Genomic DNA, 25,051 nt, shown 5'->3' with positions numbered 1-25,051 from the left:
AAGACAGACTGATGAATGAATCCTAAGAGAGAGAGAGAGAGTATAAGAGAGGTGAGAGATATAGTATAAGAGAGGTGAGAGACAGAGAGAGTATAAGAGAGGTGAGAGACAGAGAGAGAGAGAGAGAGAGAGAGAGAGAGAGAGAGAGAGAGAGAGAGAGAGAGAGAGAGAGAGAGAGAGAGAGAGAGAGAGAGAGTTGAGAATGTTGAGGCATATCTTGGTTCCAGCTGACAGGGTCTATTGTGTTTCCACCTGATTCAGCATACTAATGATACTCCATGTTATCCCCCTTTCTCTCTTCTCTCTCTCTCTTTGTTTCTCTCTCTATCGTTCTCTTTTCTCCCTCGCTCTCTCTGTGTGTCTCTCACATATACTGTGTACCTTTTGTTTAACATAGTAAACCTCTATATTTCTTCCCATGGTGCACAGGACTTCCACCACACATGACAAATTGTCACTCACTCATACATGGACATTTTGTAGGAGGTTTTGTAGGACTTTTTGCAGGAGGTTTTGTAGGATGCATGCTCAGGTCATGTAGGTGCTCAGGTCATCACAGCTGTATATGTACCACAGCGCTTTGCTCGCTTCATATCACAGCTGTATATGTACCACAGCGCTTTGCTCACTTCATATCACAGCTGTATATGTACCACAGCGCTTTGCTCACTTCATATCACAGCTGTATATGTACCACATCGCTTTGCTCACTTCATATCACAGCTGTATATGTACCACATCGCTTTTCTCACTTCATATCACAGCTGTATATGTACCACATCTAGGGATGGGTACCTTTCACATTTGAACCGATACCGGTACCGGTACCGGTACCTGTGAATCGATACCGGTACCCAACGGTACCTTTTTTCGGTACTTTAGTCTCAAGAAATGTAATTTACCTACCTCAGTCGTAAAAAAAAAATCCAAACTTCAAATAACTACAATTTCGACAGTTTTCGGCTTGTCATTGCTCCGACTGCTTTGTTGTTGAATCAAGTCAAATCCTAGGTAAGCATATATTGTGCGTGTGAACGTTGACATGAAAAGAAAAAAGTACAAAAAAAAAAAAAAGTAAAAAAAAAAAATTAATAACCGTTTTTTTTATTTTTTATTTTTTATTTTTTTGGTTTCTCACTTGATTCGATACTCGGTAGTACCGACGTGTTTCGGTTCGGTACCTCAAAAGTACCGAATTCGGTACCCATCCCTAACCACATCGCTTTGCTCACTTCATATCACAGCTGTATATGTACCACAGTGCTTTGCTCGCTTCATATCACAGCTGTATATGTACCACAGCGCTTTTCTCACTTCATATCACAGCTGTATATGTACAGTACCACAGCGCTTTGCTCACTTCATATCACAGCTGTATATGTATCACAGTGCTTTGCTCACTTCATATCACAGCTGTATATGTACCACAGCGCTTTGCTCACTTCATATCACAGCTGTATATGTATCACAGCGCTTTGCTCACTTCATATCACAGCTGTATATGTACCACAGCGCTTTGCTCGCTTCATATCACAGCTGTATATGTACCACAGCACTTTGCTCACTTCATATCACAGCTGTATATGTACCACAGCGCTTTGCTCACTTCATATCACAGCTGTATATGTATCACAGCGCTTTGCTCGCTTCATATCACAGCTGTATATGTACCACAGCACTTTGCTCACTTCATATCACAGCTGTATATGTATCACAGTGCTTTGCTCACTTCATATCACAGCTGTATATGTATCACAGCGCTTTGCTCACTTCATATCACAGCTGTATATGTACCACAGCGCTTTGCTCACTTCATATCACAGCTGTATATGTACCACAGCGCTTTGCTCACTTTATATCACAGCTGTATATGTACCACAGCGCTTTGCTCACTTCATATCACAGCTGTAGAATAGAATAGAATAGAATAGAATAGAAATACTTTTATTATCCCGTGGGAAATTTGACACTGCAAATCGCTCAACATTTAAACATTTAGACAGGACAGGTCACGAATTAGAATAATAACACAAATCAATCAAGTTGCCTAGGATAAGAGTAGAGTAAAATAGAATAAAAATGAAATAAATATACAGAAATAAATACAGTAAAAATACACTGAGCATGGGGGAAGGGGGGGGGTACAGGTAGTAAAAAAAACAGCAGTGTAAACAATTTGGTCAATATAATTTAACTATCTAACTAAATGAAATATATATTCACAGTATTCACAGTGTCACATAAGGTGCAGTATGCTTCAAGTAGTGTATTGTCCTCCTTGGGTTCCTATTAATCCAAGGTCAATGTCTGGCAGCCGTCGCTGCCCCCTGTTTTGGAGCCTGGAGGCCGCTAGTCGTGGCCTCCTGCCACTATTGAGCTGCCGCTCTGTGCTCAGTGATGCAGTGAGGCACAGTGATGCATTGTATAGTCTGATGGCTGTTGGAATGAAGGACTTCCTGTGCCGTTCAGTGCTGCATTTGGGTAGTGTGAGCCTAGCACTGAATCACAGCGCTTTGCTCGCTTCATATCACAGCTGTATATGTATCACAGCGCTTTGCTCGCTTCATATCACAGCTGTATATGTACCACATCGCTTTGCTCGCTTCATATCACAGCTGTATATGTACCACAGCGCTTTTCTCACTTCATATCACAGCTGTATATGTATCACAGCGCTTTGCTCACTTCATATTAGGCTTGGGCGGTATAATTTTTTTCACACCGTCAAAACTTGCTGACATAATACCCCGGTATACGGTATATGACGGTATGACAAAAACAATAACGTTAGCATGTAGCCTAGCCATGGCAGACTATTTGATTCCTTAAGGGCTCGAAATGGCCTGGGTTTTGGTCATATGCTCCCGAAATGCTCCCGCTGTTTTGCTACTTCTATACATGTGCAGTGAAAACTACTCGAATGCTTTATAACCTAGTCATTGATTTAGTTCAGGGTAATCTAAAATTAGCCGCGGAGCTAACGCTAGCTAACGCTAGCTAACGTGAGCTAACGCTAGTTAATCAAGCTCACAGAGAGAGATAAACAGCTGACAGCGGACAGTACAGGTACAAATACAATAAAAAGCGTGTGGGGGCTGTTGTGTAAACCTTGTACTCTTTAGTTCACATATAATAAGAGACGGATTATTTGCTTGCTTCACCAGTGCACAACAACCACAACGCTTTACGGTATTTTCACAGCACTGTCGCAACATTACCGTAAACGTGAACACCGTTCACTCGCTCCACTAGTGAGGAATGGTCTCTCCCTCTGCTGGCGCGTGTGTGCACTACACTCAAAACTCTGTTTCACTGTAATAGAAACTGAAGCGCATCTGTGATTTGGACGGTATTGATTTTCAATACCGTCTGGATTTCTAAATACACTGGTATACCGTAATACCGGCATACCGCCCAAGCCTACTTCATATCACAGCTGTATATGTACCACAGCGCTTTGCTCGCTTCATATCACAGCTGTATATGTACCACAGCGCTTTTCTCACTTCATATCACAGCTGTATATGTACCACAGCGCTTTGCTCACTTCATATCACAGCTGTATATGTACCACAGCGCTTTGCTCACTTCATGGACCGCGGAACCGGTATGGCCAGTAGGGCCGTGGCCCTACCAACTTTTGGGGTGTAAAAAAAAACAAAATTAAATTAAAGATTTATTTTTTATTTTTATCATTATTATTTTTTTTGCTCTGCGCAGTTTTGGCGCCCTCCTCTATATCTGCAACCATTATTTTTACATAAATTCTAACATAAGGGAAAATGAGCCAAAAATCTAAAACGGTCGGTCGGTCTGAGCCTCAGCTTTAGGTGTTCACAGTCTTTCTTTCTTCTTAATTTTCTTTGAAAGCAAATTTGCACATTATTTTATTGTTTGTTATTGTTATTATTATTATTGTGTGTTAGCTAAGTTGTTTATTTGTTTTAATTCTTTAGTGTGCACTTTACATTTATTCTTAGCTCTTGTTCTTGCTTGTAAAAATAAAGGTGCAGTACTTTACTGTATAACTGTTAACCCTTTCACTGCCACACGACGGAGGGTTAACCCTTTATTATCACACAACCGACGGTCGTGAAAGGGTTAACCTTCTGTGTATTGTCGCAGTGAAAAGGGTTAACCGGTTGGTAGCGCTGCGATGTTTTGATTTTGTGGTGAACCTCGCCTAGGGCGCCAAATGTGCTAGGTCCGCCCCTGGGTGTATCAAACTCAAACATTATGTAAACATTAACACTATGATCGCCGATGACGTGTTTAGACATCATTCCTAGCCATGCTCATTCTGCCGAAGACGCCGTAACTCGTCTTTGATATCAATATTTAAAAAAACTGTGATCGAAATCATATTTCCCCTCCGGAGCCCTGAGACCCACTGAAAAGCTCCACTCAACTCTCTAGCGGTTCAAGAGCGCCATCTGGTGGCCGATCGGCAGATCGAAACCGGAAATCACCCTTTGACCCGGCAGGGCTCACTCCATATGGGGTCCGGGCACTCGCTAATGTTAGAGAGACTCCGTCTTCACACAGTGAACATCGATCGGTGGAAATAACTCAAAAAAACAACATGATTTGGACGTATATACTATTATACAACCTGGAAATAGATCAGGCATTTCTCCATCCCATAATAGAAAAAATTCTGTTCCACGATCATCTGCCAGCGGAGCGAGGAAGCCACGGTGAGTTTCAATGTTATTTTCTAATGTCTTATATACTAACTGATCTGATGAACATATGACCCACATTAGATGAATGGTATAACGTTGCAATCGGCTCGATATAAAAAATTCCAACTGCACGTACTTCTGGAAGTTACTACACGTCATCTGATGTTGACCGGATGGCCGAGGTGGGTCTCAGGGCTGCGGATGGAAAATATGATTCCGATCACAGATTTTTGAAATATTGATATCAAAGACGAGTTACGGCGTCCTCGGCAACTTGAGCATGGCTAGGAAAGACGCCCTAACTCGTCATTGGCAGTTAAAGTGTTAATAACATTAATAATAATAATAATAATAATAATAATAATAATAATAATAATAATAATAATAATAATAATAATAATAATAATAATAATAATAATAACATTAATTAACATTAACACTTTAATCGCCGAAGACGCTGGAACTCGTCTTTCCCCGCCATGCTCATTCTGCCGAAGACGCCGTAACTCGTCTTTGATATCAATATTTCAAAAATCTGTGATCTAAATCATATTTCTCCCACGGGGACCTGAGATATACTGCTGAGCTCCACTCAACTCTCTAACGGTTCAAGAGCGCCATCTGGTGGCCGATCGGCAGATCGCCCAACAGGAAGTGACGCGCCAAACAGGAAGTGCTCACCCATATTTCGTCCGGGCACTCGCGATCGTTAGCAGGACTCCATCTCGACACACTGAATAATCAATCGCTCGCCCTAACTCAATAAACAACGTTATTTGGACGTATATAGTATTATACAACCTGGAAATGGTTCATCTAGATCAGGGGTCGGGAAAGATCATATGGCTCCCAGAATTTTTTGAGTAAAAAAAAAAAAAAAACATGTTTTTTTTTTCTTTTTTTTTTCTTTTTTTTTTTTAATACTTGTGATATTTCTTAATAATACTGTGTCATTTTAAAGTAAACAGAAATTAGTTTTGAAGATACAGCTAATAGTATCTGTAGCTGAAGATATAGCGAGCAGAGCTGGCGAGGGAACACAAGTGGACAGAAATAAAAAATCTTCAACCTGAAGACCAGCTGATTCTTAAAACTTGGAACGAGCTTCCTGTGACATACCACACAATGCAGCGTGAGTATTGCCGTATTGACCATGTTTGGCTCTACATATGCATGTGGGCAGTCATTCTCGCATATGAGGAACATTAAGACCAACCTACGCTCACGTTTAACTGATGGAAGCCTCAACGCCTGCATGAAGCTCAATCTCACCACGTATGAACCAGATTACAAGGCCATCAGCAAAACCATGCAGCACCAGAAGTCGCATTAAAAGTAAGACATATTTAATTTATTATATGTTAAAAATACTATATGGCTCTCAATGAAATATATTTTGAAATATTTGGCTTTTATGGCTCTCCCAGTCAAAAAGGTTCCTGACCCCTGATCTAGATCAACATCCCATAATAGAAAACTGTCTACTCCAAGCTGATCGCCCAACGGCCCGAGGAGACTGGGGTAAGTTTCAGCGTTTATTATTACCGTGTTCGATATAAACTGCTCTGATGATCATATGACCCACACTAGATGAATCATCTAACGATGCCCACGGAATTATAAACGACCCCCCGCCCATCCGGTCAACATCAGATGATAAGTAGTAACTTCTAGAACCACCTCCAGTTGAAATTTTTTATCTGGCACCGATCGCTATCAAACTGTATTTCATCATCAATATAATGCATTTGGAGCTATAAATCAAGTTCTGGAGAAAGCTGCAGAAAACGATAAAAACATACTTATACCGTACTTTTCGGACTATAAGCCGCACCTTTTTTCCCCATTTTTCGACCCTGCGGCTTATATAACGGTGCGGCTTATATGTGACTCGACGTGACCAAACCCGAAAATGTCAAAATCGAAATATTGCTTTTTTGACTGCATTGAAATGTTATTTATCTGTTCCCTTATTTGCTAAACTTAATAAAACATGTAAATGAGTTAATTCTTGTTATTTGTCCGACAGTATTGTGTCCCAATGCTAATTACATATGGTAATTAAACATTAAAACACCTGCGGCTTATAGTCCAGTGCGGCTTATATATGTACACATCATTCAATTTAGCTGCTGCGGCTTATATTCAGGTGCGGCTTATAGTGCGAAAAGTACGGTACTTTAGACCGTATTTTAGTATGAATATGTGAATGAAAAAGTATAACGTTGCTACACCCTGAACAATAGATATAGGACATTGAATGGACCATAATAATGTCAATTTAGCAATACAATTTAAAAAGTTATAGCCCTGCAAAAAAGGGGAACTTCTCCATAGACAAATAGAGATGGCGAGGGATGGTAAATTATGAATTTAACCATGGCGATCAAAGTGTTAATAGTCAAATGTATATCAGCAAATACATTTACGTCCATGCAGTGTGCAGTGTGAGTGCTGCAGGGATCTATCAAAGTCCAATCAACCAGATGACCCCGCTGTTCTTGCAGGTACAAAACGGATACAGTCAGGGAGAATACATCTCAGAGAAATCGGTCTGTTCATTCCAAGTGGTTCAAGGACCACAGATGGCTAACGTTTTGCCAAACAAGAGCAAAACTGTTCTGTACACAATGTCGTCTTTGGACAATGAAAGGACTCAGTTCTGGTTTAAGCAAAACCAACGAGAATGCATTTTCAGTGCTTGGATTTCAAAATTGGAAAAACGCTGTACATGCCTTTAAAAAACACGAGTAGCAAATACCACAGAGAGGCCATGGACTACCACCAGGTACACGTTTCCTACCAACACCCTACCAACTTTTGGAGTGTAAAAAAATATATATATATATATATATATATATATATATATATATATATATATATATATATATATATATATATATATATATATATATATTATTATTTTTTTTTTATTTTTAATTTTTAATTTTTTTAAATTAATTAATTAATTGGCCATACCTATTCCAAATGCGTTCCGCGGTCCATGGATCACTTCATATCACAGCTGTATATGTACCACAGCGCTTTGCTCACTTCATATCACAGCTGTATATGTACCACAGTGCCAGGAGAACAGCCTCTCCCTGAACGTCAGCAAAACCAAATAACTGATTGTGGCATTTAGGAGGTCGGGGACTAGGGACTACAGCAGAACTGTAGTGGTCTGTAGTGAACTATAGTGGTCTGAAGTGGACTGTAGTGGACTGTAGTGTATCCTGTGTCATGTCCTACTATACCAAGACGTGCGACTAATGACTTCTTCCACTCATCCACCCACAGCACCAACAGCATGCTCTGCTGCCCCAGTGGCGATCAATAGCCAATCAATCGCACAAGAGATCAATGCCTCCGATTGGCTGTTGCATAAGCCCTTGTGATGAGGTCACACCAGATCCAAGCAGGCTGAGAGTAAGGAAAGATAATGTGCTGAAATGAACCCAGGTGACCACCTGCCGACCAATAAAGGGATGGGGCTCGTGAAAAGGTGAGATTCTATTGGCTGACAGAGGGTCAAACCTACTAGCCAGCTAAAAAGGAACAATTGGGTTAAATCAATTGACGGATCATTCAAAGGAATGAAAAGTACAGTATTTTACTATTATAGTTCAGTGTAAAAAAAAAAGAAAAAAAGAATAAACACAATAATACAACATGTGGCTGAAATGAACCCAGAGAATTGACCCATTAGAATTCTATCCACACTGGAGAGCAGACAGGTGCATTCACTTTCAATTCAATTAATTCTAAATGACAGTTTATGTGCTAATGATAAACCCTGTGTCTCTCTCAGTATAGTTATTATGACTTACCTACTGATAGGCTGGACAGGAATTTCCTCTAATGCTGAAAGCTTTTTTTTTTTTTTTTTTTTTTTTAACAATCCAATTTCCTATAAGCTGTGATTTGAATGTGAATTTGTGAACCTGGACTAAACCACAGAGTTCTTTAATACAGTGCATTAGACCTGCAGTCTACTGGATGGACATGTATATAAGATCTTTGGCGCCACCTAGAGGTAATGATCAGGGTGAATCAGGAAATGAACAGCCAAATGCTGGTAGTCTCTGAATGAATGAATGAATGAATGAAAACTTGGGGGGGTTGGGTAGGATGGGGGGGGGGGGGGGGGGGGGTTGGGTAGGAGGGGTGGGTGGGGACTGTACATTGGAGGTGGGTGGGGGGGGGGGGGGGGTTGGGTAGGAGTGGGAGGGGGGGTTGGGTAGGAGGGGTGGGTGGGGGACACTGTACAACTGTACAAACAACACTGTACATTGGATTATTGACAAGACCATACTTGGTAATTTACTGTACATTGGAGGGGGTTGTGTTCGGACATTTACAGGGGCCAGTTTCGAGTTGCAGTCTCCCTTAGGTGTTTTTTGAGAGTGTTTTTGAAAGTGGGTAGTGATTCACATTCCTTTACAGCTTTGGGTAGGGCGTTCCACATTGATGTGGCATAATTGCGAAACGTGTTTAGTCCCTTGTTTGAGCCGAATCTGGGTTTAACATGATTTGTGGAGCTCCCTCTGGTGTTGTGATCGTGGTATTCACTGACCTTTGGGAAGTATTTAGTCATGTACATGGGTACCTTGGTCGTGTAGTGTATCTTGTAGACCAGGCCCATTGCAAGTTGCTGTACTCTGTCGTCTACTCTAAGCCATCCTAGGTTGTCAAAGTGGGCAGGGGTGAGGTGGGTTCTAGGAGTAAGGTCAAGCAGTAGTCTGACCAGTTTGTTTTGAGATGTTTGTAATTTTGTTTTTAGCGCCTTTGAGGTGCTTTGGTACCATGAGGTGCAAGCATAGTCGTAGTACCCTTGAATGAGTGCTCCTGCTAGAGTCTTCAGGGTATTCTTGTTTACCAGTGAGGAGATCCGGTACAAGAAACGAGTTCGTTGGTTGACTTTTTTTATTACATTGGATGCCATTTTGTCACAGGAAAGATTTGCCTCTAGGATGGAACCCAGGTAGGTAATATCTTCTTTCCTTGTGACAATATTGTCACCCACTGTAACTGAGAAGCCGTCGGTCTTGCTGAGTTTGTTATTTGAACCGAAGAGAATGGACTCTGTTTTGCCCATGTGTAATGATAGTTTGTTATCAGCGAGCCATATGCAGATTTTGCTTAGTTCTGAGCTGAGGGTTTTTTCAACCTGTAACTTGTTCTTGTCAGAGACCAGCAGGGCTGAGTCGTCCGCAAACAGGAACAAGTTGCAGTCACAAGCTGATGACATGTCATTTGCATAAATTAGGAACAGTAGCGGACCTAGTATGCTTCCTTGTGGAACACCACAGTTTACTGTGAGGGGGGGGGATAGGGTACCGTTTACCTCCACCATCTGCTCTCTCCCCTCCAGGTAGGATTGCATCCAGCTCACTGATAGACTATCAAAACCAATTGCTTTTAGCTTGTCAATCAGAATGGTGTGATTGACAGTGTCGAAGGCCTTTTGTAGGTCCAGCATGACCATGCCGCAGTATTTGCCCGCGTCCACCTCTTGTTTGATGTGGTCGTTTAAATAGAGAAGGCATGTGTCAGTGGAGTGGGATGTTCTGAAGCCAGATTGGAATTCGTAGATTAGATTTTTTTCCGCAAGGTATTTTTTGACCTGTTCGTATACAATTTTTTCCATGACTTTCGAGATGGAGGTAAGGATAGAAACAGGGCGGTAGTTGCCTGGGTCTAATTTACTGCCTTTTTTGTGCAGAGGGGTCACTCTCGCAATTTTGAAGTCCTTGGGGACGTGTCCCTGTTTTATAGAGAGGTTTATTATGTGTGTGATGACTGGGGTGATGGCGGCTGCTGAGTCTCTGAGGAATTTGGAGGGGATGTTGTCATGGCCAGTGGCCTTGTTAGGTTGGAGGGCGCTCAGTTTTTTGAGTACCTCATCTGTTGTTACCATTTCCAGTTTGAAGTCGTCTTTGTGGACCCCTAGGTTTTTGTAGTAAGCTACTATGTGTTCTACCCCATAATGCCCTGAGTGGGAGGGTAGTTTGTTTACCAGTGTTGTGGCTATGTTTGTGAAGAAACTATTTAAGTAATTGGCTACATCCAGCTTTTCTGTGATGAGCGTGTTGTCCGTCTTTATGTTTATGTTTGAGAATCTGGTTTTAAGTTTTTTACTGCAGCCTAGTTGGTTATTGAGTAATTTCCAAAGTTCACGCGGTTTGTTTTTGTTTTCCTCGGTTTTGTCATTGATGAATTTTTTCTTTGCTGTTTTGATCATGGAGTTTACATCATTTCTTAGTCTGTTTCTTTCCAGTTTGAGTTCAGTCACGTGGGCTTGGAGTTCACTGCTCGTGCTTATGTTAAGCTTTGACTGACTTTTACGAAACTCAGAGCATTTTTTGTCTCTGGTTTTCATAGCGGTCAGTATTTCAGCGTGCATCCACGGCTCAGCGCGATTTTTTACCCTGGTGGTTCTTAGGGGGGCCATGTTGTTTAGTATCGTTGAAAATTTGGTTTTGAAGCCAAGCCATGTTTCTTCAACCAGTGTACCATTGAGCTCATCTGACCAGTCCAGACCCTCCAGTTCAAGGTTAAAGGCCTCGCTAGAGTAGGTTTTTAGGTCTCTAGATGTGACTGTTTTGTGACAGCCAGCCTTTTGTTTTAGCTTTTTGCGCGTACAGAATATCATATAATGATCACTTAACCCGCATGCTATAACCCCTTTATTGGCGATCTTGGACTTGTCAGAGGTCAGGATGAGGTCAATGGTAGTCTGAGTTGACTCACACACACGTGTGGGTTGTGTGATTAGTTGGCTGAGGCCGTGCAGATCACAAAACCTATTGTAGGATTTGAAGACGGGTGCATCTTTTTGTTGCATATCCGTGTTCCAATCCCCAATAAGAATCATTTCTGTATCCTCAACTCCAGCTAAGCACGCATCCAACACGTCATAAAAGCCATTTTGGTCTGGCGGTCTGTAAATTGTGCCGACTAGAACAGATTTAGCCCTTTCAAATAGAATTTCTACAAAAACAGTTTCAATAGCCTCATGATCTAGGTCTGTACGGTTAATAAATTTGGTGTCTTGATGGATGTACATACAGACACCTCCTCCATGCCTGTTCCTGTCATTGCGGACTAAAGAATAGTTCTCTAATTCAATTTCCGGGTCTGTTACTGATGGGTCCAGTTTGGTTTCTGAGAAACATAGTATGTTTACCTTTCCGCTACTGAAATGTTGTCTTATTTCTGCCAGTTTGTGCCTGAGGCTATTTACATTAAGATGAAAGATATGTAGTCCGTTTTTATCTGCTGTGTCGTCAATATCATTGAGATAAAGGTAGGATTCTTCTTCTGTGGGAAGGGGGGGGGGGCTCTGTGATGTCCGGAGGGGGGGTGGGGGATCCTAGTCCGTTTTGATCTGCTGTGTCGTCACTATCCTTGAGATAAAGGTAGGATTTTTCTTCTGTGGCTGGTCAGTTTGCTTACTCAACTAGACAGGAGCAATATACTTAAAGTACAAACGTGAGGCACTTGTACATTACTTGGGTATTTTCAAGTTCGGGAAGAGTAGTTACTTTGAAGAAGAGGATTTATACCAGGCTCAAAATGATTCAGGCAGACAGACAGTAGACGGCAAACCAGATGTCATGTTGATTGACTGGTGATTGGTTACACTTAAGAGTTTGCACTGAATTAGGAAGATCTGCTTTTAGCTTCTGTGCCCCAGAAACATGGAAAGTTTTGCAATGCACTTTAAAACGCAATTAATTAGCATCTACTGGTCAGTTTAAATCTTTAATAGCAAACTACATCACCACAGTCTGCAATTATTTTATGTTATGTTTAATTGATAGATTTTTTTATTTTGGTATTTATTACGTGTTGTATTTCTCAACATCATTGTAATTGAGAGCTCTCAATAATCCTTCGAGATAAAATAAAGATTGAATGAATGAATGACTACAATGTTGTACATAAAGAAAACGTGTTACCGGTATATCTGGACAATTAGAAGCTAACCATTTTGGTGCAATAACACCTACATTTATAATATGATCAGAGCTTGAAATCTTACTGAGACTTTGCTAAAAGGCTGACATACAGTAATAGTAACAGACCATTACTTGTCTTCAGGAATGACTGTAAATTGAAAAGTACTTGGACTGGCACTCATATCAGTCGATTTACATAATTATATACCCTGTGTGGCAACCCCAAGGCACCAGTGGGCTTGGTGATTGAAGGGCGCTACGTAACGGCCCAATGGCTAGGCACTGCCCATATTTGGGCGGCCGCTTCCAGGCGCACCAGCTAGCGAATCACAACATGATGCGCGTGTTGAGGAGAGTGAGCAAATAGGGCCCAAGGACACACGCTCACTCTCTCATATCAGGGGCGAGGAGACAGACCGGTAAGCGGAGATACCGCCCGGCAGACAGTCTACGTTGAAGTCAGAGAGAGTGAGGAGAGTGAGGAGAACCGTGAAATGTTTTGTTGATTAGAAAATAAAGAGAAAGTATTATTTTGGGAAACACAACTCGTCTGTCTGTTGTTTTATTCTGTCACCCCTACACCTGGTGTGGTAATGGTACACCTTGTAAAATTACCACAAGGACAATTTTGGACTGAATTAGTATGCAAATGGGGATGTCTCACCTGACTGGCTATTCTGCGGCCACCAATGAAAGGAGGCCAGAGTCTCTGAGCCTCCAATAGGACATTGCGGAGGTAGCCGGGGTCCGCCCCCGCTCGCCGCCGAATCTCCTCCTTGGATGAGAGGAAGTCTTGTAAATATAAACAAAATCATGGTAATAACTCGAGGCAGCAGGTTGGTCTAGAACACAGGCTCCCAGTAGGAAGGTTCTCTTTTCAATCTCAGGAGAAACAGGAGTTTATCATTTCATCCTCATTCTCATCTCCCTCATACTCCTCCTCTCCAAGCCCTCCCAGAGAACAGTCGCATATCTCTCCCTCTCCCGGACCTCCAAGGCCACCCCCACCGCTGCCTTCTCGTCTCCTCCAAAAGCTGTCTGGCTGCCGTGTGGATTCTCGTCTTTCATCGCCACTATCTCCAAGAAGCCGTCCTGTCGTGTTGACTCAAGCTTTGTCAACAGAATCAACTCAACTTCCAACCGCGATATGGATCTAATAAGCTGGTCATTTGCAGCGATAGATCGCATATTTTCTAAGAGGAAGCAGGATGCGGCTGATCCGCTATGTCCACTCGGGCTTTCAGTCGGGCTTTACGATCAATACATACGGTAAATGGAACCCAATCTGTTTTTATCCACTGGAAATTGAAGATGTTGAAGATGTGTATCTTCTGCCTTAGCCTAATTCGGAGAGGCGTAGATCCTTTGGCTGTGACAATAGCCAGGATCGAAACCAACCAGGTGGAACTTTATAAAAAGCTCGCTGTCTACCAATCTAAAGAACAATCGAGCTCAAAGGCCATGCTGGAGAGCATTGCGGTCTACCACTCTGACGAACAATCGAGCTCAAAGGCCATTCTGGAGAGACTCGATGTCTACCACTCAGATGAACAATCGAGGTCAAAGGCCATTCTGGACATCGCGCAGGAAATTAAGGTTGTGATATATTCGTGATTAAAGCAGCATTTGAGCAGCAAATTGGTCACTGCTGCCTGCTGCACCCCCCCCCCCCCCCCCCCATCTCCGTCTGCTGCAGAAAGTGAAAGCATCAAGGTCAAGTCGGGAGTAAGGGCTGTACATAGCGTACCAGGGACGAATCCTCCCGAAGAAGGTAAGATTGGTAGCGGTCCCCCCCCCCCATCCCTACACCCAATTCCCTCTCCCACGCAAGTGCTGGAGGGGTGCCAAAGTGACTGTCTCATCGCCAAAATTCCACCCCCTATGACGGCAACGGTAGTCATCTCCCAGCTCCTCCCCCTCCGGTCCTAGCTGACGGCAAATGTAGTCAGAGTCAAGTCCGGAAATTCTCTTCCCCCCCCTCCCCCCTACCACCCCCTCCCCTCGGGGTGCTCTGAGACACACAGACTCACGGCTAGTTTAACATGTCTCAACAAATGCACATGTATGTATTAATTAAGGATTGTGCCATTATTGCTATTCAAATGTAATAATTGTGAATGATTTTCTGTAATGAGTTGTATGTGTATGTATCAAGCATCCTTGACTTCCAGGGACAACGATGTAAATAAGTCATTGGCTTTTTCGTTCCTCTCCTTAACAAAAGCAAATATGTGATGTAATGATCTGTATATGTTTTGTTGTCTAAATAAATATACCTACCTGTATGAACTCTGACCCCCACTGCCTATAATCTAGGCTCTGTTACCCATACTGTATGAACTCTGACCCCCACTGCCTATAATCTAGGCTCTGTTACCCATACTGTATGAACTCTGACCACCACTGCCTATAATCTAGGCTCTGTTACCCATACTGTATAAACTCTGACTCCCATTACCTATAATCTAGGCTCTGATACCCATACTAAAGTAAAGTAAGTAAGTAAAACTTTATTTGTATAGCGCCCTTCTCAGCACGAGTGCACAGAGTGCTTCACAGCATTCTTAAAAACATCAGTAGAAAATACAAGAAATAATACATGTGAAGTTCATACTGTATGAACTCTGAACCCCACTGCCTATACTCTAGGCCAGCGGTTCTCAAACTACAAATCGTGAGCCAAAGTGGGGTCGCGGGTAGGTGACAGTTGCGCATTGGCAAAAAAAGGTATTAAGAAAATCAAGAAATAAACAGACGAGCCCAACTCAGATCAAGTTTTCCACCTGGCAGCTGTGTGTATTTGCCATGGCTGAGTGGCGCAGTGGGCAAGGCGCTCGCCACTAACGCAGGAGATGCTGGTATCGAGCCCAGCTCTCAGCGTTGCTACCGGAACCATCAGAACCAACAGAACCATCCTGAACCATCCTGGCTTGGCCGGCCGTCATACTAACACAATTGGCAGTGTTAGAGGGTGGGAAAGCCGGTGGGTGGGGATTGGACGTTGTGGACAGCGACTCCTACAGGTCGGTTGGGTGACACCGGTGCGGCGGAAACAGGAAGTATCGGGGGCAGCGTGAGCCTCCCACGCGTTACTCCTCTCCACTGAGAGTTCGAGCTGCTGCGGCGAAAAGATGCGACAGGCTGCCTCCTCGTGTACCGGAGGGGACACGTGATGCAAGGCTTCTATCCTCACTACAGCCGACCAGTGGGAGGCATAGTCTAGCAACGTTCAAGACAGGGGAGGGAAGAATTGGAAATATGAAATTGGGATGGGAGAAAAATAGAAAATGGGGAGAAGAAGTGGATAAAAAAAATTTTTCTTTATTGCCAAGTAGTTTTCACATACAAGGAATTTGCTTTGGACGTTATCGGTGAGACATTAGCGGAGTATTGTCGCATCTAACCCAACCACCTGGAGTCGGCAGCTGGTCTGGGTCGAATACGTGCACAACTCGCTCGGCCACCGGTCTCTCGGTTACCAACCCCCAGTTTTTCCCGGATCAGGAGGTAGAGGTCGGTGTTCCGTCGGCCCAGGAGTTTGTCAGCCGGCATCTTCGGACTTGGACGAGAGCTTGGTCCACTCTACGTCGCTACCGTCCAGGTCAGGAGGTACGGCTTTCTACTCGCAACCTGCCTCTCTCAGAGTCTCGAATGCCATAAATTGGCTCTGAAAATTCATTGGTCCTTTTCCGCATCAATCGGATCGTCAACCGCTCCGCTGTGCGTCTCTGGCTGCCTCGCTCTCTACACGACGTCCATCCCACGTTTCATGTTTCCCCGGGTCGAACCTGTTTCTTCCTGTCCTATGTCCGTATTATTTCATATGTATGGTGCCCACCACCACTGCTGAGGAGTTTTTGAACAAGGTACTGATGTTGTCTAACCTTTGGAAAAGAGTAGGGCCTACCGATATTATCGGCCGATATTGGCATTAAAATGTATATCGGAAATTATCGGTATCGGTTTAACCCTTTCACTGCCGCACTACCAAAACGGTTAACCCTTTCACTGCGACAATACACAGGTTAACCCTTTCACTGCCACACAACAGCCGGCGACCGTCGGTTGTGTGATAGTAAAGGGTCAACCTTCTGTCGTGTGGCAGTGAAAGAAAAATAATAATAATAACAAATTCTTATTTTATTTATTGTGAAAAGTATGGATAATATTGTGTTAATTCCACGACAAAGAGATATGTAATGTTAATTACCTGAAATTATTCAGTTTTTTGGGAGGGGAAACCCAGCATATATCGGTTTCAGTTGATATGGTATGGTATCGGAAATTAAGAGTTGGACAATATCGGTATATCGGATATCGGTAAAAAAGCCAATATCGAACATCCCTAGAAAAGAGGCATCATGTTCCCGGAGTTTCATCCAAAGTTAGTTTTTTTCCACTCCATCCAGCTGAGGATCAGTCAGGCCAACAACACCAGCTTATAGCTCATATCCAGAAGTCACAGAAGTCCATTGTTGTCCAAAGACCGCTAAGACAAGTCTGTTTATTTTAACAGTTCTAGGACAACAATGGAGTTCAGTATACAAGCTATATAATCCGGTGTTGGCTGGATGGAATAATACTTCTAAGTAGAGGAAATGCATTGTTGGTTTTGGGGCTTTTCCTGTTGACAACAGGAAAATAAATGAGATCACACCGGCCTTATCCTTTAACCCTTTCACTGCCACACGATCCGCGGAGCTAATGATGCTAATGATGGAGCATCGCCGTCGGTTGTGTGATAGTAAAGGGCTAACCTTCTGTATTGTCACAGTGAAAGGGTTAACCGGCTGTCGTGTGGCAGTGAAAGGGTTAAGCCCTGTACCTGCTGAGGTCCGCCGAGGGCCAGGGTGAAGGAGGTGAGCAGGGAGGCCAGGGCCTTGGGGATCAGGGCTGAGATGAACAGCAGGAGGTGCTGAGAGGCAGCGCTGGGGGTGGGGAGAGGCAAGGACGCCAGAGAACCCACAAACCTAGAGAGAGAGAGAGAGAGAGAGAGAGAGAGAGAGAGAGAGAGAGAAAGAGAGAGAGAGAGAGAGAGAGTCAATATAATTTCAGATATTGATTGAAGAAGTGTGTTTTTAGTCGACAGCCAAGATTTTGGCGGATTTTGGCTGTCCTGACCAGGGGTGCGGCAAGTGGGGGTGCGGCGGGGACTGCAGCACCCCCTGCTGGCGGGGAGTGTAACTGCAACTGCAAGGTTGTTTTGGCTTTTATTCCATTGTAACCGAGGCTACTCAATGTCACAGAGCGGAGCGGCACTGCAGATTTACCCTACTCTTGGAATTCATTGCCAGATCCTCATAGCGGCGCTGTCTCGATAATGCAGTGTTATTAACAGTGTGTAGCCGACGCATGAACCGGTTGGGATTCGAATAGACGCGGCCTGGAAGCGTCAACGCGGAACTGGAAATCCGTTGGTAAAAAAATAGACGCAGCCTGGAATCGTTTTGGGACGCTGAATTCGCAGTAAAGGAATATATATCTGCGGTTTCCCTGGCGTGAACAAGCCAGCAGAACTATCCGAGCCCCCGGGAGGGTGGTCGAAGACCTTTTGCATGTCGGCGATCATGTATGCAGGGAACAAATTGCAGAGGGAGGGCGCAACAGGTGGGGTAAGCTGGGCTGTGATGTATGCATCAAAACGGTTACATTGTTTGTCTCGCACGCTCCGCAGAGCTGAGCGTGAGAGCGCAGAGTTGGGCAGTGGTCTCCTCTAGTGAACGAGAGTGTTGGTTTACCAGAGTGGTAAACCTATGACGTTATTATTATATCACTTATCTCAGCACCCCCTCATAACACGTTTCAGACCCTGTTGAACGCTCTGACTCAATAGTATCCATCTGCAGAACGTCAGCCCCAGCACTCTCAGGCCCCACGCTGAATGTATACACACAGACAGTGGAGCTGGTTGCAGATAGCGAGCATTTTGACTTGTTGCGTGGTGGCGATGTCTCGCAGACAATACAACTACAAGTATAATTATATAATATATATATTTTATAAAAAAAAAGAAAAAAATTATATAAAAGAAAAAATTTTGTATCAAAAACGATCAATATCTCAGCACCCCCACTTCCCGCGGACTTCCCGCGGCCCTGGTCCTGACTGTGGTGGGAAGTTCGTTCCACCATTGTGGAGCAAGGACAGAGAATTGTTTATTGTTGTTTATTGTTTACAATACATGAGATACATATCACAATCACAATTCACCTAATTAACAATGATAATCTAAAAACAGTAAAACATTGTAGACATCATTATAAACATCAGAATATTTTGCTCACATATTTAAGTAGTGCATTCTCAGGTGGTATTTGAAAGACACTTTGCTATTCAATTTACTTATGTTCAGTGGGCAGTTATTCCAATGATTGATGGCACGATAAACAGTCCTCTTTAACCCTTTTCCCGTCAATCACGTCGTACGACGGGTTTCAAGTTCATGCGAATTCTGCCAATAACGGCGTACGACGTGTTTCAAGTTCATATTTCATATTTTCGCCATGGTATTCATATTTCATCCACGGAGCCTTGTCATATGCTGTGTGAGCCATCACAACTCTGCAACGCTTCAATACTGCCACCTGGTGGCTGATCGGCGAGTTGCAACCGGAAGTGGATCTCTTGTTATCCCGGTGCGTCTCACTATTCCGTCCGGGCACTCGTTTTTCGTCGCTGGACACACACACTGTGGATATGGATCCGTTGCCATAACTCAATAATCCACATGATTTGGGGCGTATATTAGTATTATACAAACCGGAACTGGATTGCATCGATCCACATCACATAACTGGGATCTGTTTGCTCCACTCTCATCGCCCAACGCTACGAAGAAGCTGACGTAAGTTTCAGCGTTTTTCTTTATCATTTTCGATACAAACTGCTCTGATCTATATATCACCCATACTACATAAATCATTTAACGTCGGTCACGGAATTATAAACGACCCCCCCCCCCCTCCGTTCACCCGCGGATGATCAGTCATAACGTTTAGGACCATGTACAGTTGAAATTTTTAATATAACGTTGATCGGTATCAAACAGCATTTGATCATCTAATATATGCATTTATGTCTATATCTCACGTTCTAGGAAATACTGCAGAAAACGATAAAAACATATTTATACTCTAGACGGTATTTTCGTATGAATGTGTGAATGAAAAAGTAAAACGTTCCTACATCCTGAATGATAGATAATCGATGTTGAATGGGCCATAGTAATGTCAATTTAGCAATACAATTAAAAAAGTTATAGCCCTGCAAAGAAGGTGAACATCTCCATAGACTTACAGTACTGGCAGAGAATGGTTTAGGATGATCAAAGTGGTGGCAGAGAATGGGTTAAAGCATTTGATTTTGGATTTTGGAGAATAGGCAGCTTCTCTTTGATGACCCTCCCGGAGCTCGGATAGGAGTGGGTCTGAGGCGGCCAGAAGATGCAGAGCGGAGGGGTTTTGAGGGTGTGTAGTTAGAGACCATTGACCGGAGGTAAGCGGGAGCCGTTCCCTTCACTGCACAGTATGCCAGGGTGATACTTGGTAGGAGCGGTTGTCAAGGTAGGATGACAGCCATGCCAGCGCAGAGCCTACAAACTCCCATTCCTGCGAGGGGTGTGAGGAGGATCTGATGGTTGACTGTGTCGAAGGCTGCTGACAGGTCCACACACTATTACACTATTATACACTATTACACAGTAAGGCAATTATAGTTGTCAAGTTTGGTGTTGTGAGGATTGGTCCAATACCGCACGCTTCCAGGTACCAATTACCTTCACGCACCTGAAGTGAGTTTCAAATCAGCTCGGTGGAGCCCTTATATACTCTGGGGTTCTGTACGTTCTGGGTCGGGTCGTTTTGCTTACCACTACCTGCTGCTTGTTCCTCCCGTGTGTTTCTCCGTCGTTTCTCCAGAACGTCTTTGGAAGTCGCCGCTCTTGCTCCTCTCTGCCATCCGTGGATCTGTGCCTCGTAGATCGCTTTGCGCAATTGCGCCTTGGTGAGTTTTTGGAAACATACTTTTTTGGATGCTCTGTTTTTTCCTTGCATTTTCCTGGACTCGGGACCTTTCTGTTTTTGTGTGTTTTGGTAAACACTGAAGATGTGTCGCTTGTGTTAGTACTGGACTCAGCTAATAATACTGGACTGCCTCGTATTCCATACGCTCGTTTGTTGACACTCTCTCTCTCTGTTCCTCCCCGAGTGGATCTGTTCCTCCCCGAGTGGATGTCCAAGTAGCTGCAGAGCCGCAGAGTCAGAGGCGCAACGCCACAGTGCCGTCTCTGCTCTGAGCCGAGCTGCAGAGCCGCAGAGCCTACTCTGCCAAAGGACATGCTCCCCTTATGCTTTTTGTTGTTTTTGCTCTTCTCTGTTTTGGAAATAAATACGCCCTGGTTTTTGGCTAACTCTGAACTACCTGTCTGTGCCGTGCTGTTGGGGTTGTTTACAAACCATAACATTACGACCCGACCATGTCGACCCCAGCCGACACAGACAGAGTTAGGGCAGCGTTGGCGGTCCAGATCCAGCTGACCAACGACCACACCCAACAGTTAGGTGCGGCTGCGGCTGCTGTGCAGGACCTCCGGGCCCAGGTCCAGCCTATTCAGGATTCTCTTGACACTCTGGCCACCCAGCAGACTACCCAGGGTAATCAGCAGGCTGATATTCTGCACCAGCTACAGGCTCTCAGTGCAGCATTTAACACCCTGCTTTTAACCCCACCTGTGCCAGGAGCCCCAGCCAGATCACCACCCGCCGCCGCAACAGACCCCGCACCTCCCGACCTCGCACCTCGGGAGCCCCGTCTCTCCAACCCACGTTTGTTCGACGGTAACTTCGAGGATTGTGCCACGTTCATCATGCAATGTGAGTTGGTTTTCATTCATCAACCCAGCCGATTTACGTCAGAGGGAGCCCGAGTAGCTTACATGACTAACCTGCTCACAGGCCGAGCAGCACAGTGGGTCATGGGCTGATTTTTGTTTCTCATACCCAGACTTCGTGGCAGAGCTCCGAAGGGTTTTCCACCACCCAGCTCGTGGCCAGGACCCAGGAGCTTGGTTGGGCACCTTCCGGCAGGGCAGTGGCAGTGTCACCGACTACGCGCTGGAGTTCAGACTGGCCGCAACCGAGAGCGGTTGGAATGATCGGGCGCTTCATCTCACCTTCCTGAAGGGGCTCAACGACGCTGTAAGGGACCAGCTCGCGACCCGAGAGGAGCCCGATTCTCTCGAGGGCCTAATCAGCCTAATCGCCATTCGCATCGACGGACGCCTCCGGGAGAGAAGGCGTGAGAGAGCACGACTGGGACCCCCAGACGTTCCCCAGACCCCCCGTACTCGTGACTGTTCTGCTGACCGTCCTGCCCCCTCCGCGACTGGTGGCATTTTTCCCTCCCGAGCTGTGACCAAGGAGGAACCCTCTACTGCGGCCGGGATGGACACCGTATCTCCAATTGCCCTACCCGGCCAAAAGACCAGGCTCGCCGGGACCCCGGGAGATCCTGGTGAGCCGTTTTTCCTGTTCCCACACCCGTGCACCACCTAACCGTCTGACGAGCGTCACCCTAGCCTGGGCGGACCAGCGGGCGACGGCGTCACCCTAGCCTGGGCGGACCAGCGGGCGACGTTGGGTGCACTCATTGACTCGGGTGCTGATGAGAGTTTCCTGGACGTTGAGTTTGCCACCCAGGCCAACATTCCACTTGAGGACCTCGAGAGGCCCTTGGAGGTTTTCACGCTGGATCAGCACCGCCTGGCTGACATCACTCAACGCACCTGTCCTGTCCTCCTCACCATTGCTGGTAACCATGTTGAGAGACTCCAGTTCTTTATTACCAGATCCCCTCTTGTCCCAGTAGTCCTGGGTCGGCCCTGGCTCGCGCTGCATGAGCCCCACATCGCCTGGTCCTCTGGCACCATCATGGGGTGGAGCTCCTCCTGTCATGCCCAGTGTCTTCAGGCGGCGTCCAGTCCTTCGCCCCGGAGTCCCCCTTGTGTGCCGCCCTCGGACCTCTCAACTATTCCCCCCGAGTACCACGACCTCGGGGAGGTTTTCAGCAAGTCCCGGGCTCACGCCCTGCCTCCTCATCGGCCTTACGACTGTGCCATCGACCTCCACTCAGGGGCCCCCCTTCCCGGCAGCCGCCTCTACAGTCTGACCGTCCCTGAGAAGGCAGCGATGGATAAGTACATCTCTGAGTCCTTGGCAGCAGGCCTCATTCGGCCCTCTTCCTCCCCGGTGGCGGCCGGTTTCTTTTTTGTTGGGAAGAAGGATGGAGACCTTCGGCCCTGCATTGACTATCGCCAACTCAACGAGATCACCATTAAGAACAAATATCCTCTTCCTCTCATGAACTCCACCTTCGAGCCCCTCACCCAGGCTACCGTCTTCACCAAACTGGACCTCCGGAGTGCCTACCATCTGGTCCGTATCCGAGAGGGTGATGAATGGAAGACCGCCTTCAAGACTCCCAGGGGTCATTACGAGTATCTGGTGATGCCATTCGGCCTCACCAACGCTCCGGCAGTATTCCAGGCACTCATGAACGACGTCCTCCGTGACATGCTCGAGGAGTTTGTGGTGGTATACCTGGACGACATCCTCATCTTCTCCAAGACTCTCGAGGAACATGTCCAGCATGTCCGCCGAGTACTGGAGCGCCTCCTCCACAACCGGCTCTTTGTTAAGGCAGAGAAGTGCCGTTTCCACTCCGACTCCGTCGATTACCTTGGCTTCATCGTGGAGAGTGGCCTGACCCGAGCTGACCCTCGCAAGATCCAGGCCATGGAGGAGTGGCCGGAACCCACCTCTCGGAAGGAGCTACAGAGCTTCCTCGGGTTCGCAAACTTTTACCGGAGGTTCATCTGGAACTACAGCCAAGTGGCGGAACCACTTACTAGGCTGACCTCTCCCTCCCTGCCGTTTGACTGGTCTCCAGCAGCCTGCGCTGCGTTCCGCTCCCTCAAGAAGAGGTTCACCACCGCCCCGGTCTTGCTCCACCCAGACCCCAAGAAGCAGTTCATTGTGGAGGTGGACGCCTCGGATACAGGACTAGGGGCTATCTTGTCTCAGCGGTCGGCAACGGACCAGAAGGTCCATCCGTGCGCCTTCTACTCTCGTCGTTTCCTTCCTGCTGAGAGGAACTATGACATTGGCAATCGGGAGCTGCTGGTGGTAGTGGCTGCCTTGGAGTAGTGGCGTCATTGGCTGGAGGGGGCCGAGGAGCCGTTCACCATTTGGACGGACCATAAGAACTTGACGTACATCCGTGCATCCAAGCGCCTCAACGGCCGGCAGGCAAGGTGGGCCAGCTTCCTCAGTCGTTTCGAGTTCTCGTTGACTTTTCGCCCTGGTTCCCACAACACGAAGGCCGACTCTCTGTCCCGGTTACACTCCAAGGGGGCTCCAACCACTGAGGATCCGACTCCCATCCTCCCAGAGGTCAGGGTGGTGGGAGTGGTCACCTTGGGCATCGAGACCGTGGTCAGGCGTGCCCTACGTTTCCATCCCGCTCCCAGCAACGTTCCTTTTCGTCGCCTCTTTGTCCCCGACTCAGTCCGGTCCCGGGTTCTCCAATGAGGCCATACCAGCCGGTTTGCCTGCCACCCCGGTGTTCACCGCACTTTCTCCTTCCTGGCTTGTCGATTCTGGTGGCCCACCATGAGGAACGACGTCAAGGAGTTTGTTCTGGCCTGCACGGTCTGCGCCCGCAGCAAGGCCTCCCACCAGGCACCCTCCGGTCTATTACAGCCACTTCCCATTCCGAGCCGCCCTTGGTCCCATGTGGCGTTGGACTTCGTCACAGGTCTTCCACCGTCCCAGGGAAACACAGTCCTTCTGACTGTGGTGGACCGGTTCAGCAAGGGGGTCCACCTCGTGGCCCTTCCCAAGCTTCCCTCAGCTTCCGAGACAGCGGACCTCCTAATAAGCCACGTGTTCCGCCTCCATGTATTCCCCCAGGACGTCGTCTCGGACCGGGGTCCCCAGTTCACTTCCCAGGTATGGCGGGCCTTTTGCAAGGGATTGGGGGCAACTGTTAGTCTCTCGTCTGGTTACCATCCACAGACTAACGGACAGACAGAAAGGATGAACCAGAGCGTGGAGTCTGCTCTCCGTTGTGTTGCCGCCAAGAGACCTGCTTCCTGGAGCCGGTTCCTCCCCTGGGTCGAGTACGCCATCAACTCCCTGGTCAGTTCCGCCACCGGCCTCTCGCCATTCGAGGTATCCCTGGGCTACCAACCCCCTCTTTTCCCTGCACAGGAGTCGGAAGTGGCGGTTCCCTCCGTGCAGGAGCATCTCGACCGGTGTCGTCAAGTCTGGGAGATCACCAGGACTGCGCTGCTCCGGGCATCGGAGCGCGCCAGTCGGGGAGCTGACAGACGCCGGATCCCTGCGC

At 46.1% G+C, this 25,051-nt stretch overlaps 1 pseudogene across 1 annotated transcript in view; it reads right to left on the bottom strand.

Moving 5' to 3' along the window:
• The window catches only part of LOC311237961 (cytochrome P450 26B1-like), a 110,125-nt pseudogene that overhangs the window by 57,467 nt on the left and 27,607 nt on the right, over positions 1 to 25,051 (bottom strand). Inside the window, exons 7-8 of the transcript XR_014621094.1 lie at positions 17,475 to 17,619; positions 13,314 to 13,424 (exon numbers count right to left, since the gene is read on the bottom strand). The product of XR_014621094.1 is annotated as a cytochrome P450 26B1-like (transcript). The remainder of the gene's footprint in view (positions 1 to 13,313; positions 13,425 to 17,474; positions 17,620 to 25,051) is intronic.

The sequence above is a fragment of the Notolepis coatsorum genome, assembly GCF_963971535.1.
Source record: "Notolepis coatsorum genome assembly, chromosome: 12".
Classification (NCBI taxonomy): Eukaryota; Metazoa; Chordata; class Actinopteri; order Aulopiformes; family Paralepididae; genus Notolepis; species Notolepis coatsorum.
The sequence above is the reverse complement of the archived record's forward strand: the minus strand, read 5'-3'. Positions and strand labels throughout refer to the sequence as shown.